Below are 15,052 nucleotides of genomic sequence, written 5' to 3'. Positions count from 1 at the left end.
TCCAAGAAATGAAAATCAACGTGTATTACTAAGAGCAATTGAATATATGGAGCCAGATGAACGTAGCTACTTCCTGAGTGACAGATGGGTGTGAAATCCAGACCCAAACCTTCCCAAAGGCTGGAGTGTTTGACTTGAATATTTGGATTTGGCAGTGATGCTTTTTGCTGCTGATTGAACTCTTGAGGACGCCTGCCCAAGGATACAGAGCAGTGAATATGGCTCAGACACGAAGGTGCATCCTTCCCTCCCTCCCGTCAGCCCCATCCAGAACAGAGCCAGCTGCTCCCTGCGGCTCTCCGCTCTAAATGGGGCACACGGTCCTGGTACAGGCTGCTCCTTGCAGAAGCCGTCCATTTTTTCGGTAGCCACATTGAGCATCTGTGCTAGAAGCTGAACTGAAACACCCAAGTCTGTGGCTTAGCCCTTACAGAGTTCAAAAGCCCTTTGTTCTTAGAGGGAAATGGCAAACTGTGCCTCGCACAGAGGTATCCCCATGTCAGACACCAGCCATGCCTCTCGATACAGCAGCAGGAGAGAAAGGTTGAAACAAGCCTGCCCCCAGCATCCTGCTGTACTCAGCAGGCATGTGCATCGACTCCAGGCAGCGACCGACTGCCGGGTGGGCTCTTGCCTTCTGGCTGCTTTATCGTCTTGGCACCGTTACTGGAAGGGAGGAAAGAAATGGTGCCAGAGGGTCCCCTCACCCCATCCTAGACCGAGATGGGAGTCTGTGTACTGCAGAAACAGGCCGGCGAGGTGAGTCCGCATAAACAAGTACTACATCAACGCACAGCCACTGGCGACACTGCGCAGCAGCACAGGAGCATGTGTGGGGCATGTATTTGTCAGGCACCTGCTGATGCACGAGAAAGTGCACTTAGCTTTGCTGGTGATATCGTCGCACCGACGACTCGTGCTCATCCTGGAGTCCGCGAGGACTCCGAGGTCCCTTGCCGCTTCCGTGCTACCGAGCAGGTCATTTCCTAGCCAGGAGGTGTGCTGGGTAGTTTTGAGCCCTAGATACGCTGCACTGGTCCTTGTTGTGCTGCATCCTCTTGTGCCCTGCCCACTTTTCTAACCTGTCCAAGTCTGCCTGCAATTGTTCCCTACCCTCCAGAGTGTGCACTTCACCCCACAGTTTAGGATTGTCTGCAGACTTGGACAGAGGACACTTCACACCCACATCCAAGTCACTGATGAAGATATTGAAGAGTACCGATCCAAGGACTGAACCCTGGAGGACCCCACTACCCACACCCTTCCAGGTCGGTACCATCCGTCTGCTACCACTCTCTGGGTGTGACAGCTAAGCCAATTTGCCACCCACCAGACCGTGTAAACATCTGTGTCATAGCTTCTTAATTTAGTTATGAGAATGGGCAGAGACACTGTATCAAAGGCCTTGCTAAAATCCAAGAAAACAACATCCACCTCTATTCCTGCACCTAAGCGTTGTGTGACCCTGTCATAAAATGAAACCAGAGTGCTCTGGCATGTTCTGCCCGCTACGAATCCATGCTGGTTGCCCTGCTGCATTGTTTTTCCCACTAGACTCCCACAGATAGATTGCCTCTTGGGGTAACAAGCTCTGGGGGGGCTCGCTCATGGTGGAAACCACTCTCTGGTCTCCCTAAAGGTCCCCCCGGTCCTGTATGCCCAGGTGCCCCTGTTCCCCTCCCAGGCTTGGCCCTGCTTCCCTTCCAGACGGGGGCCCTTCACCCAGTCCATACAGCTAACCTGCATACCCAGAGTCGAATTGCAGCCGGTCTCCCTGCCATCCCATCACAGCCCCTCTCAGCACTGCCCGAGTGCACCCTCCAGCCAGCCACAGCCCTGAGGCCTCCTCTCGTGGTGCTGGGGGCAGTGAAGCAGCCCAGCAGACATCAGTCCTCCATGGGCCAGCTGGAGACGTGGCTTCTGGGGGGAGCAGCTTCCCAGAGTGAGGAAGGGGGCAAAGAACCAGCCAGGGCTGCAGGAGCGCCTCCTTCCTCTGTCACCCCTGAGCACCCCTTGGCTTGGTCTGCAGAATTCACCCCCGGCTGAGGGTCCTGGGGGTGGGAACCGCTGCTGTGTTCATGTAGCCGCAGGCAAGAGGGCACGGCCCCTCCCAGATCCAGAGAGCCCCCCATGTGTGCACTGCCGTCCTGCTGGCTCCGGTCCCCCTTGCAATGTAGCCGGGGTGCTGCAGCCGGCCCCAATCCCGCTGCATGTGCTTCATGGCTGGATCCCTGCTGCCCTCGCTGACTATTGGACGGCCAGGCTGGGCCTGTCTGCACACAGCCATCAGACCTCCCTGATCCTGGGCTCCTCGGTGCCTGGGCAGGCTGGTCCTGTGCACTGAGCCCAGGTGCTGCTCTTCACTTCCCTGCCCACAGCTGCTGGGGGAAGAGAGCGGTGCACCCTGGCAGGTGAAAGTGAAAGCACAGGACAGAAATGAAAGTACAAGCCAGGGTCTCGGGGCTGTTATATTCTGACTGAACCTCCCAGACCACTTCCATCCTGCGCACCAGCCTGCTCGGAGCATCTGTCTTTCTGGCCCGGCTTCTCCTTGGAAACCCCACAGGTGAGTGCAGGGGCTGTATTCAGAGCGGAGAGACAGTGACAGGGCCCAGATGCTTGCTGCACATCTCCTGGACCGGTGCAGAAGGCTGCCCCTGGGTGGGACCATGCAATGATAGATTTCATAGATTTCATAGACATTAGGGCTGGAAGGGACCTCGGGAGATCGTCGAGTCCAGCCCCCTGCCCAAAGGGCAGGAAATCAGCTGGGGTCACAGGATCCCAGCAAGATAAGCCTCCAATTTGCTCTTGAAGGTGTTCAATGTAGGTGCTTGAACCACCTCCGCTGGCAGACTGTTCCAGACCTTGGGGGCTCGGACAGGAAAGAAATTCTTCCTTATGTCCAGCCTGAAACGGTCTTGCAGGAGTTTGTGACCGTTCGACCTCGTCATCCCTTGGGGCGCTCTGGTGAACAAACGTCCCCCCAGATCCTGGTGGTCACCCCGATAAACTTATAGGTGGCCATCAGATCACCCCTGAGCCTGCGCTTTTCCAGCCTAAAGAGTCCCATGGCTCTCAGCCTGTCGTCGTAAGGTCTGTTTTCCTGACCTCTGATCATGCGCGTGGCTCTCCTCTGGCCTCTCTCAAGCTTCTCCACATCCTTTTTGAATTGTGGAGCCCAAAACTGGACGCAGCACTCCAGCAGGCTCATGTTCATCTTGTGGTCAGTGATGACCCCCAAGTCTCTTTCTTCTGTAGTGCTAGCCAGCATAGCGCTGCCGAGCCTATAAGGGTGCTGCAGGGTTTTCCTCCCAAGGTGGAGGACCTTGCATTTTTTGGTGTTAAACACCATGAGGTTCTCGTCTGCCCATTTGCTGAGCCTGTCCAGGTCAGCCTGGATCACCCACCTATCTTCTGGCGTGGATGCTTTGCCCCAAAGTTTGGTGTCATCGGTGAACTTGGCCAGTCCACTCCTGACTCCAATGTCCACATCGTTAATGAAGATGTTGAACAGTATGGGTCCAAGGAGAGATCATTTCCTCTTCTCCTGGACGGTGCTTGTGGCTTTGGCCCTGCTGCTTCCCTGCCTGTGAGTGCACCCAGCCAGCCTGGGAGGCTCAAAGATTGGGGACAGCAGCCCCCATCTAGCCCCGCGGTGTTTTCAGGCTAGTAACGCACACCAAAGGTCTCAGTCTGCCGGGACAGTGAGGGCACGGAAAGGTGACACTGGGTGCTGTACCTGGGGTGGGGGGGTCAGTTCCTTGTGTTTCTGTGAGGGTCTCTGGCAAGCAGGTGAAGCAGGAGAGGTGGCGCAGCCAGTGTGGGGGGAGCTGGTGGACGGTCGGTCTGAATGCAGACCTTAGCGCAAAGCTGCCGGGAGATGGGGAAATGCCCCTGCCACATGCACAGCTGTGCTCCCCAGAGCTTGGGCTGGAAACAGTTTCCAGTTACTACATTCCTGTTCGCACACAACACTGGGCCACTCGGGGCACATTGGGTGGTGGCCAAGGGGCACCAAGGTCCCAGCAGGAGACAAGTCTCCAAAGCCCCACCTGCATTGCCCGTGCCTGCCTGAACCTCTTGCAATCCTCCCTTGCAACACACCATTGCACGAGCACTCAAGGGGGTTCCAGTTTGCAGTGCACATACAACTGGACAGTACCAAAACTTACATGTACAGATCTTAAGGTGCAACAAAGAAACAACAGCGGTCATGAAATAATCAACCCCAAAAGAATAGCCCCACATCCAATAACTCAAAAAGAAAAAGGGGAAATTGTGACAATGCCTCCTGAGTAGCATACCGTGCTGCTTTCTGTAAAAGGAAGGAAGAATTAAAGAAATTTTGCTTTCTTTTCACCCAAGCTTCTGGCGTAATTGGATTTCCACAGCTCTTCCCTATAAAATACCTAAGCAGTCACTGTCACTGTCCTGACTGATAGTAATGAGAAGCAGAGTGCTGGACATGGGTAGGTTTCCTGGTTGTGGGGTACATTGCAAGGCAGGGACCATGAACCTGGAGCCTCTCTAGCTAGGGGAGTGCAGCCCAGGCTCTTCCTCCTCCTCATGTTCATCCTCCCCGTGTTGCTGGCTGGGGCTTCCTTTTCCCAGCACCCCACACCAGGCTCTTCTCTCCTCCGGGACCTTGGTGCTCCCCTGGACACCCCCACACTCCCCAAGACATGGAAGGCACAGCTTTGCACCCCTATGGGGTTGTACCCAGCCATGGAAAGTCAGCAAAACTTTGCCAACTCTTGAAGTCGGGGCTTTTTTGCCTTTCCCAACCACCAACCTTTTGCCAAGTGCCTCTTGGAAAGCAAAGAAAAAGCTGCTCTCAGAGCTAGACAATCTTTTTCCGTCACTGTTGTAAGGTTTCCCATGGGGTGCCTACAATGTTGACTGCAATGTGGGAAAGCTGCCCCTTGGCAGCACTGGTCCTGCAAGGCATCACGTGCTTTGCCACCCCTCAGCCCCGCTTTTCTGCCCCCCAGATGTCTGACAGTGGGCTGCCCCCAGTGCTGCACACTCTTCAACTGGCTGCAAATTCAGGGTTCCCGGGGGTCCCCTCCAAGCTACAGATGAGGACTCAGCAAGCCAGACTTTCATGTTTTCCCAAAGCAGCACCCCACCTTTGTCACCCCGGTCCCTGAGGTCCCCCTAGCATCCACCCCAACTTCCTCTGGACAGAGTGATCGTTGCAAGCATCCAAAGGTGCTTTTTTCCAGCAGCCAAAAATTTCTTTCAATTTTCAAATTAGGGGCTCCCCGGCCACCCCAACAGTCCCCCAAGTGATGGGAGCAGGAAAAAGTGGGTATGCCGAGGGGGTGGGAGGTTATGGTTAGGCTCTGAATTAATGCCCGCGAAGGAAAAGCTAAGCTGCTTAAGTGTTTCCATGATTTCCAGTTGTGTTCCCTGAGCGGAAATGGCAAGCCTCCGACAGTTGTTCTGTAAATAAGGAACTCTGCAGCGTGCACAAGCGGGTTGGCTAGATGTCTGGCTGGGGTACTGTGATCGCAGCACTCGTTCCTGCCCAGGGCAGGCGGCACACTTGATGGTCTGTTCAGGTCCCTTCCGACCCTAGAAGCTAACAGTGAAACTCGGTTAAACAAGCAAACAAACAAAAACCTTGAAAGCCCCATTGCTGCCAGTACCTGTCTCTGGAGAGCCTGTGATGCTCCTGGTGTCTCGGGGGAGGAAGCTGAGGGGAAAGCAGACCCTGCCAATGCACAGGGCCTGAGAGATCAGCCAGGGTGACGGGGACGTACCAGAGCCGTCCCGTGTGGGGCAGAGCAGGGTGGAGGGAAGATGAAGTCTTGAGAGCTACCATCGTGGGCCCTGGCCGCTGGCTCCAGGGCGGGTGAGATCAGCACAACCATGCTGCTGCCGTGTCTGTGGGAGGAGGGGGTGGTCCAGGCAGGGCAGCCATAAGGGCCACGTGCTCTTGGCATCTTCCTTGGCCTCTGAGTGCTCTGGCACGTGGCTGGGCCCTGAGGACCGAGATGGTCCTGCCACTTCATGGGTGCGGGACTGAGATTCCCTCTCACGGGATAAGCCACTCTCCATCTTCCCTCAAGACAGCCACAGGGGCACAGCCACATGCATGCTACTTTCAGTGCCATTTTCTGCAGCTCTGGGTGTGCCTACACACCGTTCGGTAGCTGGGGCATCATGGGACCCCTTAGAGGAGGCACAGCCTGGTGATACCTGGAGCAGCCCCCGTTCCCCAGGCTGCCCCACAGCAGAACAGAGTCCAGGCCGGTCTGCTGACTAGTGTAACTCAGGCTGGACACCGACTTTGTCTTCGGGACGCTACAAAAGCCCAGAATCTGTGGCCACAACAGAGCCGGTATAAATTAATGCTGCTGTTTTGCCATGGCCTTGTGTTTGCTTCAGGGTGGGGGAGTGTGGAGAGCCCACCACAGGCATCTCTAAGGCCAGCACACCAGTGAGCGTGTGCAGCAGTGAGCCGGGCGCAGCGAAACTGCCCAGGCAATGGTAACAGCGCAGTACAGGCCGCCCAAGGTCACACTCCCCTAGGTCACTAGAAGAGGGTGAGTCTCACTGCAGCTGTGTTTATAGTTAAGATGCCCCTGCCCTGGGCAAAACCTTACCTCTCCGTGTCCAACTGCCCCTTGCACTTGTCTCCTTGCCACGAGCAGACACCTGCAGCTCACCCCCCACTAGGTTTGGACATCTACAGCTCACCCCCTGCTGAGCACAGCTTGCCTCTTGCTATCTCAACTTTACTAGCCAGTTCCTACTTTGCACATCTCCACTTGCTCAGCTGCCACTGGTTTCAGTTCTCCTTGAATCGACCTATTCCCTCTTTGACCCCTGGATCAGGTCATTCAGCTTTCAGTGAAGCCCGCTACTCCCTAGCTCTTTTGCCCTGCCTGAGCTTAACTGGAGCTTAATGTAACTGTGGCGCAGCATGACTCTCACAGCAAATAAAAGGCATCTATTGAGCCTCCCTATGGAGGCAGAGCAATGAGAGCATGTGTTACCAGATTTGCCCATCACTTTGGGGTGCACTCATTTTTTAGGCGTACATTTCTGGGGTCTCTGTATTTCTATCAGTGTGCTGCTCCTGTTTCTATACGGAGCTGCATGTCTCCCTTCTGCAAGTCCTCACCCCCAGTGGAGCTATCTTGCAGGACTCGGTTTCGGTGTGGCTGGGTTCCTCCAGCCACCAAATCAGTCAAACACGTATACGCACATTCACACACAGCGTACCAGGGCATGCCTGAGCCAGGCCAGGTTATGCAGCACTGATAGTCTAACACCCTCACCCTTGAATTCAGTTCATCAGGGCAACAATACCATGCAGTCAGACACAAGCACACGGGTTAACAGAGCGCAGCTGAGTCAGGCCAGGATATTCAGCAGTGACAGGATAACATCCTCACGTGCCTTGAACTCAATTCTTCCCCTATTTCAGCAGGATAATAGTAAATGCAATTAGACCCACATACACACACGCTAACAGAGTACGTCTAAGCAGGCTGGGTCCCATCAGCACGTGTAGCTGATCCCCTCAAGTGCCTCAAAACTCAGCACATCCCAAGCTCTTGTCACAATGCTCCTAGTAGGAACTCCCTTGATGAGCAGAGCCCACTGTAGTATGGCCATTACAGGGATCTTTGGCTTAGGTAAAAGAAGTGTTGCTGCAGAGCAAATGGGGAGGTCAAGGGGAAGGAAGCGTAAGTGAGGTTCAGAGAGAGAGTACAGCAACCAGCTTGACCATGGAAGTTATTTATTGCCGGGTATATGGACTTCTGATGATACCGGTAGTAATAGCCATACAAGAGAGACAAATAAAACACTTCCAGTATTTTGTAGTTTCAGTTAGGTATCTGGGGAGGTCTAGCTCAAGTTGATTAGCGAAAGTCAGGTTGAGGAAGCTGTGCCTGGAGTAAGAAAGCAGAAGTCACGATCCTGGAGTCCGAGAGAGAGAGCGGGGACCTCACCACTCGGATCCAAGCGCCAGAACAGCACCTTGAGCTTGGGTCGGGGTTTTTGTCGAGAACTAACACTGGCTCAAGGGAGAACACGAGGTTTGTTCCTGGGCAAAGGATGGCTCCTGCTGGATAATAGGAGCTGGTCACTCCTGGCTGCGGGTGGCATTTCTCTGAGGGAGCTCACGACACAGACAGGCAGGTTCAGTGTTTTGGGTACCAGTAAAGGAGTCATGACTAGAATAGGTCTGAGAAGTGCTGACCTGGGTGTGCGCAGGTGTGGGTTGATTAGCATTTGGCGCTAATCCATTCTGAATGCTAATGAAGGTGCTTTCCTGCCCATCTCCCATGACAGTGAGTTGTCATCCGGTTCCATCTCTGACGTCAGTGAGACCGGGCAGTTGCTTCCCTCCTATCACCCTTGTCTGGAGGGCTTTCGGTGCGTCTCCCACTGCATCTTCGCTGTCATTTGTAAGGCCTTCCTCTAATCAGTTGTGGTTCAGGCAGAGGTGGGGGGGGTGAGTCCCTTGTGAGTCAGACAGGCTGCGTTGTGCCAGGGCTCCCCAACAACACGGAGCTGAGGGGTAACACATGGGCGGGTCTAGGATTTTGAAAAGCGGGGTGCAAGTGCTGCAGTGCATCAGCACGCTGGAAAGAACACATTTTACGCCAGGTAAAAAGCAACTCTAGAAACTTTATTTATTCAAAGGGAACAGCTTCAACAAGAGACACTCCCATGGGCTGGCCAGGAGAGCCTTGTCTTGGTGTCAGCCAGCAGCTGAAAGGGCCCCGAGGTCCTTGCGGTCTGGATGCTGGCACGAGGTTCCCAAGCCCCATGGACACAAAGGAGGCAGGACAAGGACCCTGTATTTCCAGAGTCCCAGGCCAGTGCCCAGACTGCTGGGCCACAAATATTCCTGTCTGCAAATGAGTGCCCAGACAGCCCCTGAATGAAACCAAATCAACCAACTGCCCAGGGAGCCCTGGCATTTGCATGGCACTGTCTCCAGAACAGTTTACATTAGCAAGAAACAGAAGATCAATGACGGGGGAATGTGAGCATCCGTCCACACCCCAAACACAACAGAAGAAAAGTTCCTGTCCGCATTTACCCGCTCGGGGCTCCCCGTCACGTGATCTTATTCATGAATGGGCCCGGCTTCATCCGAACCCCACTATGGCTCCTTGCCCCTATTGGGAGTCTCTTCCAGGACTTCCCTGCCCTGCTGGTTAGGAGCTGGTTCCCCATTTCCAGTTTAAATGTATTCAGGTTCAGTCTCTCCCCATTTCTTCTAGTGCCAACACTGCCCTCCAGCTTCCTTGGCTGTCCTCCCCCCGGTTTCCGCCGCTGGAAGGCACAGGAGAAGAAAACCCTCTCCCCTCCCAGCCTTCACTTCCCCAGGCTGGCCAAGCCCAGTTCTCTTCGCCTCTTCTCACCTATGCTTTCTGACTCTCTGGGGACAAACAGGATGTTGTGTTGAAACGCTCAGACCACAACGTCCGGGGTTCTCGGGTGAAACGACTGTGAGGAGGGTGAGCAAAAAGCCTTAAAAGGCAATGGCAAGAATAACTTTGTGAGAAAACCAGAACCCAGGGCACAGGGGAAAGAAACAAGAGGTGAAGCCTGCTGCGCCCCGCTCCCCCGAAGCCCCCCAGACACCCCCCCAGACGCCGCAGAGCCCCCTGCCGACCCCCACCACAGCAAAGCAGAGGCAGGCCACCCTGGACCAGTGGGGGAAAGGTGGCCAGAAAGGGGGGAGCATACCCAAGGCGCGCAAGATCACCCAGAGCACTGGGGAGATGCTTGCTGTGGATAGCCAGCCCTTCTCCCTAGTTGAGCAACCAGGGTTCAGGCCGTTTGTAGCAATTCTGGCCCCACTTTACAAAGTGCCCACACGCACAACCCTTAGCAGGCGGTGGTGCCCTCCCTGTATGAGGCATGCAGGGAGTACTTGAGGGAGGAGCCGCGCAAGGCAGGGCCGCAGGTAGCCTCGCACCTCACCTCCAACATCTGGAGCAGCTGGGGTGGCGATCACGCCTACCTGACCCTCACAGGCACTGGTGCTATCAGTCAGGCCGCTGGTGGGCTCTACTGCCAGCCGAGGGGCTGGATGAGTCCCACGTGGCAAGGGAGATCATGGGGGCCATGGGTCGCATGGTGCAGGGGTGGCTCATTGGGCAGGCCGAGCTCAGCCGCGGATTCATGGTCGCCGACAATGGGGCCAATATGGTGAAGGCTGTCCGTGATGCCAACTTTGTTGGCATCTTCTGTGTGGCACACAGGCTTCACCTCGGAGGGGGACAGGGCTGCCGGTGATGGTGCTGCCACTTGTGCTGCTACAAGCCAGCTGACTGCGAAATGCAGGAAGGTGGTGGGCTACTTCCGCCACAGCATCAAGGAGGCAAGATGCTGCGGGAGAAACAGGCAGAGCTCAGCATCCCGCAGCACAGAATCATGCAGGCTGTGGAGACGCGGTGGGACGCCACATCCCTGGTGCTCGAGAGGCTGGTGGAGCAACAGAAGGCCATCCATGAGCTGGCCTTGCTTGGGGGGATTGGGATCAGCGCCCCCCTGAACAGAGCTGAGCGGGGCACCATCTCCCAGAGCTTGGTGGTCCTATGTCACAGGCCAGCTGGGCACTGTGAGTATGTTAATTTAGTTGCAGGCTGACTGAGCACTGCAACTGTATTAGCCACTGGACTTTTTGGTCTGGGATCGAGGAGGTGATGTTGGAAGGAAAGCAATGACAAGTTTCACTTATAAAAAAGAATGAATTTTATAACAACAAAAATATAGCTTGTATATATGACAGTTAATAAAAAGGTTAAGCTAATAAACAGACAATATAACAATACAAGTTAAAATTGACAGTGATAATGGACAAAGACATTCACTACGAGTTCCCACTTGGTTAGTAACTTAGCGATAGTCCCTCAGTCAGATAAATGTCAAGTTGATTCAGCAAAGTCAGGCGTCCTCGATCTACGCTTTCGGAGGGCTGTACCACCGGGGGAAGGTCCCTCAGTCAGGATCTGGTCCTCGCTCAGCGATCCGGGGAAAGGGACAGCAATGACTTTTCTGTTCCATCCTTCCCGAAGGTTACTTAACGTGCGTGTGCTTTTATATCTTGTTTCTGTTCATGTTTCGGTTTTATAGCTATTCCTAGTGTTGCTTTATAGCTGATATCCTATGGGGTTAAAAGGTGTTAGAAATCATTACAATAAGTTACTGCCCAAGCTTGGGTTTATCCGATAAGCAAATTACACCACATTACTTTGGGGTCAGAGATTAATATGTCCCCACCTAAGTTCAACCCACTACATTAATTACACTTTGTGATTATATTCATTAGGTTTTACTGACTCTAAGTGAAAATCAACTACATTTGCAGTTTTATTCTTCAGTTCTGCTTTTCAAAAGTCATGCTGTTTGAAGACAAAGGCAAAACAGCTATAAGTATTCTTGTGGGTTATACTCCAGACACACAGGAAACTGTTTTATAAGCTCTATTTCAGATATCTTCAAAAAGCATTTTCTTTTTGCTATAAATTGCTTGTTAACCCTTCTGGTTCTAGCCATCACAGCCCTCAAGCCCTTCATCGAGGCCACTGAGACCCTTAGCACTTAGGTGATCCTCCTAGTGAGGGAACTTCAGAGCCAAATGGAGAGCTTCCAGGGTATCAGTGTTCCTGGCTGGGGCAGGCCGCTGTCACCAGATGTGCAGGCACTGGTGAGGCGGCTGAAGGAGGGCATCAGGAGATGGCTGGATCCCTTGCGGTTCACATGATGGCAGGCATGTGCGACCTGAGGGTGAAGGGGAGCATGTGCACTGGCAGCCCCAAAACCCTTGATCACTGGAAGCAGGTGCTGGTGAACAAAGTCAGGGAAGCCGAAGTGCAGAGGCGAGGGCATGTGGAAGAGAGGCATCCACTTTCCCGTGCCAGCACTCCCAGCATCGGTGCCAGCACCAGCACCAGCCAGTCTCCTCCATGCCAGCCACTGCCATTGTGGGCCATGGGCATGGCTTCGATGCTGGGGTCCAAACGCACCAGACCCCAGCCTCGGGCAGGTAGCGCCGAGACTTCATTGGCTACCTATCTCACTGAGGATGTGGAGCCACTGGACTGCAACCCCTTGGCCTACTGGGCAAGCTGCAGCCACATGTGGCAGGATCTGGCCACAGTTGCCAGCAACACCTGTCCTGTCCACTGACAAGTGTGCCAAGTGAGAGGGTGTTCAGCATTGCTGGGGATGTTGTGACACCCCGCCACACCTGCTTGCATCCTATGTTGGTGGAGCAGCTGGTGTTCCTAAAGGTGAACCTCCCGCTGCTGGGGCTCCCCAAGCTCCACCTGCAGACCCTCCTCACTCTGTCTGCACCAATTTCCTTTTCTGAGGTTTTTAAAAGCTGAGTAATGCCCCACTCTCAGCTGGAGGGGGCACTAACTGCATCACCAGCCAGCAGAGGAAGAACATGTCCCTGCTGAGCTCATTCCCCTGCCAGGACGAACTTGGAGGTATGGGACTGGGGCTATTGGGAAGCAGGAGGCCCCAGGTCCTGGGCATGACCACAAAACTGCACCCTTCCAGGGTAGGGAGGCCTGGGGACTGCTGGCAGCGTGGCAGCCTCGTAAATGCCAGGACCAATGATCCCCTGGTGAAAGGCAGGAAGGAGGCACCGTAACCTCCAGCTAATGCACGCACACAGGAAGTTCTGACTGGGGAAAGCCCAGACCTGTCACGTCTTCGACAGGCCTGACACTTGCTGGTTGCAGTGCAGTTGTGAGGCTCCCAGTGAGCTCAGCTTCGCTGCCCGGGATGCCCGCGTTAGGGTTGAAAACCCCTTTGTCAGGCTGAGGAAGTACCTGTAGGTGGTCCTGGATGGAGGGAATAGTAAAGAAGCCAGAGGCTGGCCTGGCCCGCAATGCAGGCCAGAAAGCCAGTCAGTGCAAATGGAACCACTTTTCAGAGCTGGGCCTATGAACTGCACTTCATCAGCCTCCGAGGTAGTAGGTACAGGAACTCATGGACTCAATATACACAGTGGAGCTCTGGCACACTGCGACCGGCCGGACATCTGACACCCCAGGCACCCCTGCACTGCTACATCCCCCTTTCCTCCCTACTCCCCACCCCAGCATGTCCCCCCACCCCACCCCAGTGCCTCCATTTCCATTTTCACTGACAGGCGTTCTTCTTTCCTGCATCATGGCCATCCCAAGCGGCTGGATCTGAAGCCGGATCAGATTGCTGCTGACTCGCACAGCCCTAGAAGACACAGCCATTGTGGCATCACACACCAAGCATTTGCAGACCTCAATGAGCTAGATGTAGGAAAAAAGGAGTAAATGAGACAGACAAGAGAAGCCCAAGGAAGTGGAGGCACCATGGTCCAGTGGCCCGGTGGGGAGGGCAGGGTCCTGCTCTGGCAGCTCCCCATCAGTTGGGAGTTAAGCAGCTTCTCCCATGCACCTTCCTGCATGCATGCACCTGCCCACAATTGGGGAATTTACTGCTCACTTGTTGCACCCACAGACTGCGTAGCCTGGGGTGAGCAATTACTTCAGGTGGAGGGCCACTTAACAAGGTCTAGTGAGACCTGCCCCTTTTCAGTTGCCCCTCCCCCTAGTCACCATCTTGGGACCTGAAGTCCTGCCCCTAACCCCAACCTTTGCCACCACATGTCCCTCCCCTTGCCACCCAGAAATAGTCCTTTCGGGAAGGGGGTTGTCATCTTAGAACCAGAAAAAAACCTCAAATCAAACACTAAAGATCTAATGTCTACTATAAAATATTTGAATTTTATTAAAAAATATATTTTGGTCATGATTTGTGTTTACATTGTGAATATAGAGGTAATAGCGTAATAACTCAAAAATAAGTTTGTAGTCTTGCAGATTGGGTTGGGGGTATGGTTGGCCACGTGCATGTGTGTATGCTGGGCTGTGAGAGGGTTTCCCCCAGATCCTGGTGGTCATGAGAGGGTGTGGCTGTGGGTCGTAAGATCTGTTTTCCTGACCTCTGGCGCGTGGCTCTCCTCTGGACATGAGAGGGTGTGGCTGTGGGTATGTGGGATTTGGGGGTATGAGGAACTCGGCCAGGGCCCATAGGGGATACTGTTGGGAATGTGAAGGCAGACCTACGCTGGGGAGGGGCTTCCTAAGATCTTCCCCAGTGGTAGCACAGTTAGCCGGAAGTGTGGGGGGCTGCGCCAGGAGTTTTCAAAGATCTGTGCCAGGGGCTGGGCTATGACGCTCGCCAGCTCCTTGATTACCCTGGGGTGCAGGTTGTCAGGGTCAGCTGACTTAAAGGTATCCAGCTTCTCAAGGTGTTCGTTCACGAGGTCAGCATTGATGGAGGGTAGGGGATTCCCCTCACCCAGATCTCCCTGTCCCATAGCACAGGGGACTTTTTGGTGTCCTTGATGCCTGAAGCTAGTTGGAGTTCAGTTGCAGCCTTGGCTTTCCTGGTTTGCTCCCTGCAGGACCGGACCAGAGCGGAGTAATCCTCCTTAGAGGTGAATCCCATCCTCCATCCTTTGTAGGCTTTCCTTTTTAGCCACAGTAGGTCGGCTAGGTCCCTGGAGAGCCGGGGGGCTGCTGTGCCTTCTTGCTGCCTTTCCTCCGTGTTGGAATAGATTTAGCTTGTGCACTGAGGATGAAGCAAGCACTGGGTATGTGGGATTTGTGGGGTATGAGGAAGGGCCCAGGTCTCCATGGGGATCTCCTCCACTTCTGGCAGAGTCCTGGGACCTGCATGGCAGGGAACTGAAGTGAAGGCAGCTGGCTTCAGGACATGGGGCTTCCCGTGGTAGCACATCAAGTGTGGGGGGCTGCGTGTGTGGGGATCTCCTCCACTTCTGGCAGAGTCCTGGGACCTGCATGGCAGGGAACGGTGAAGGCAGCTGTCTTCAGGACACTTCCCAGGTAGCACACAAGTGTGGGGGGCTGTGTGTGCAGCGAGGAGCACCAGCAATAGAGATGGCCTGGCCAGGCTGCGCTCCTCACCACAATATGCAGTGCTGGCCGGAGCCATGTGCCACCAGGCAGCAGTGCCTACACCTGGCATGAGCACCCCAAGTGCCCCTGTTTGC

Source organism: Crocodylus siamensis, chromosome 1 (genome assembly GCF_052110815.1).
Source record: "Crocodylus siamensis isolate JL-2025a chromosome 1, ASM5211081v1, whole genome shotgun sequence".
Classification (NCBI taxonomy): domain Eukaryota; kingdom Metazoa; phylum Chordata; order Crocodylia; family Crocodylidae; genus Crocodylus; species Crocodylus siamensis.
The sequence above is the reverse complement of the archived record's forward strand: the minus strand, read 5'-3'. Positions refer to the sequence as shown.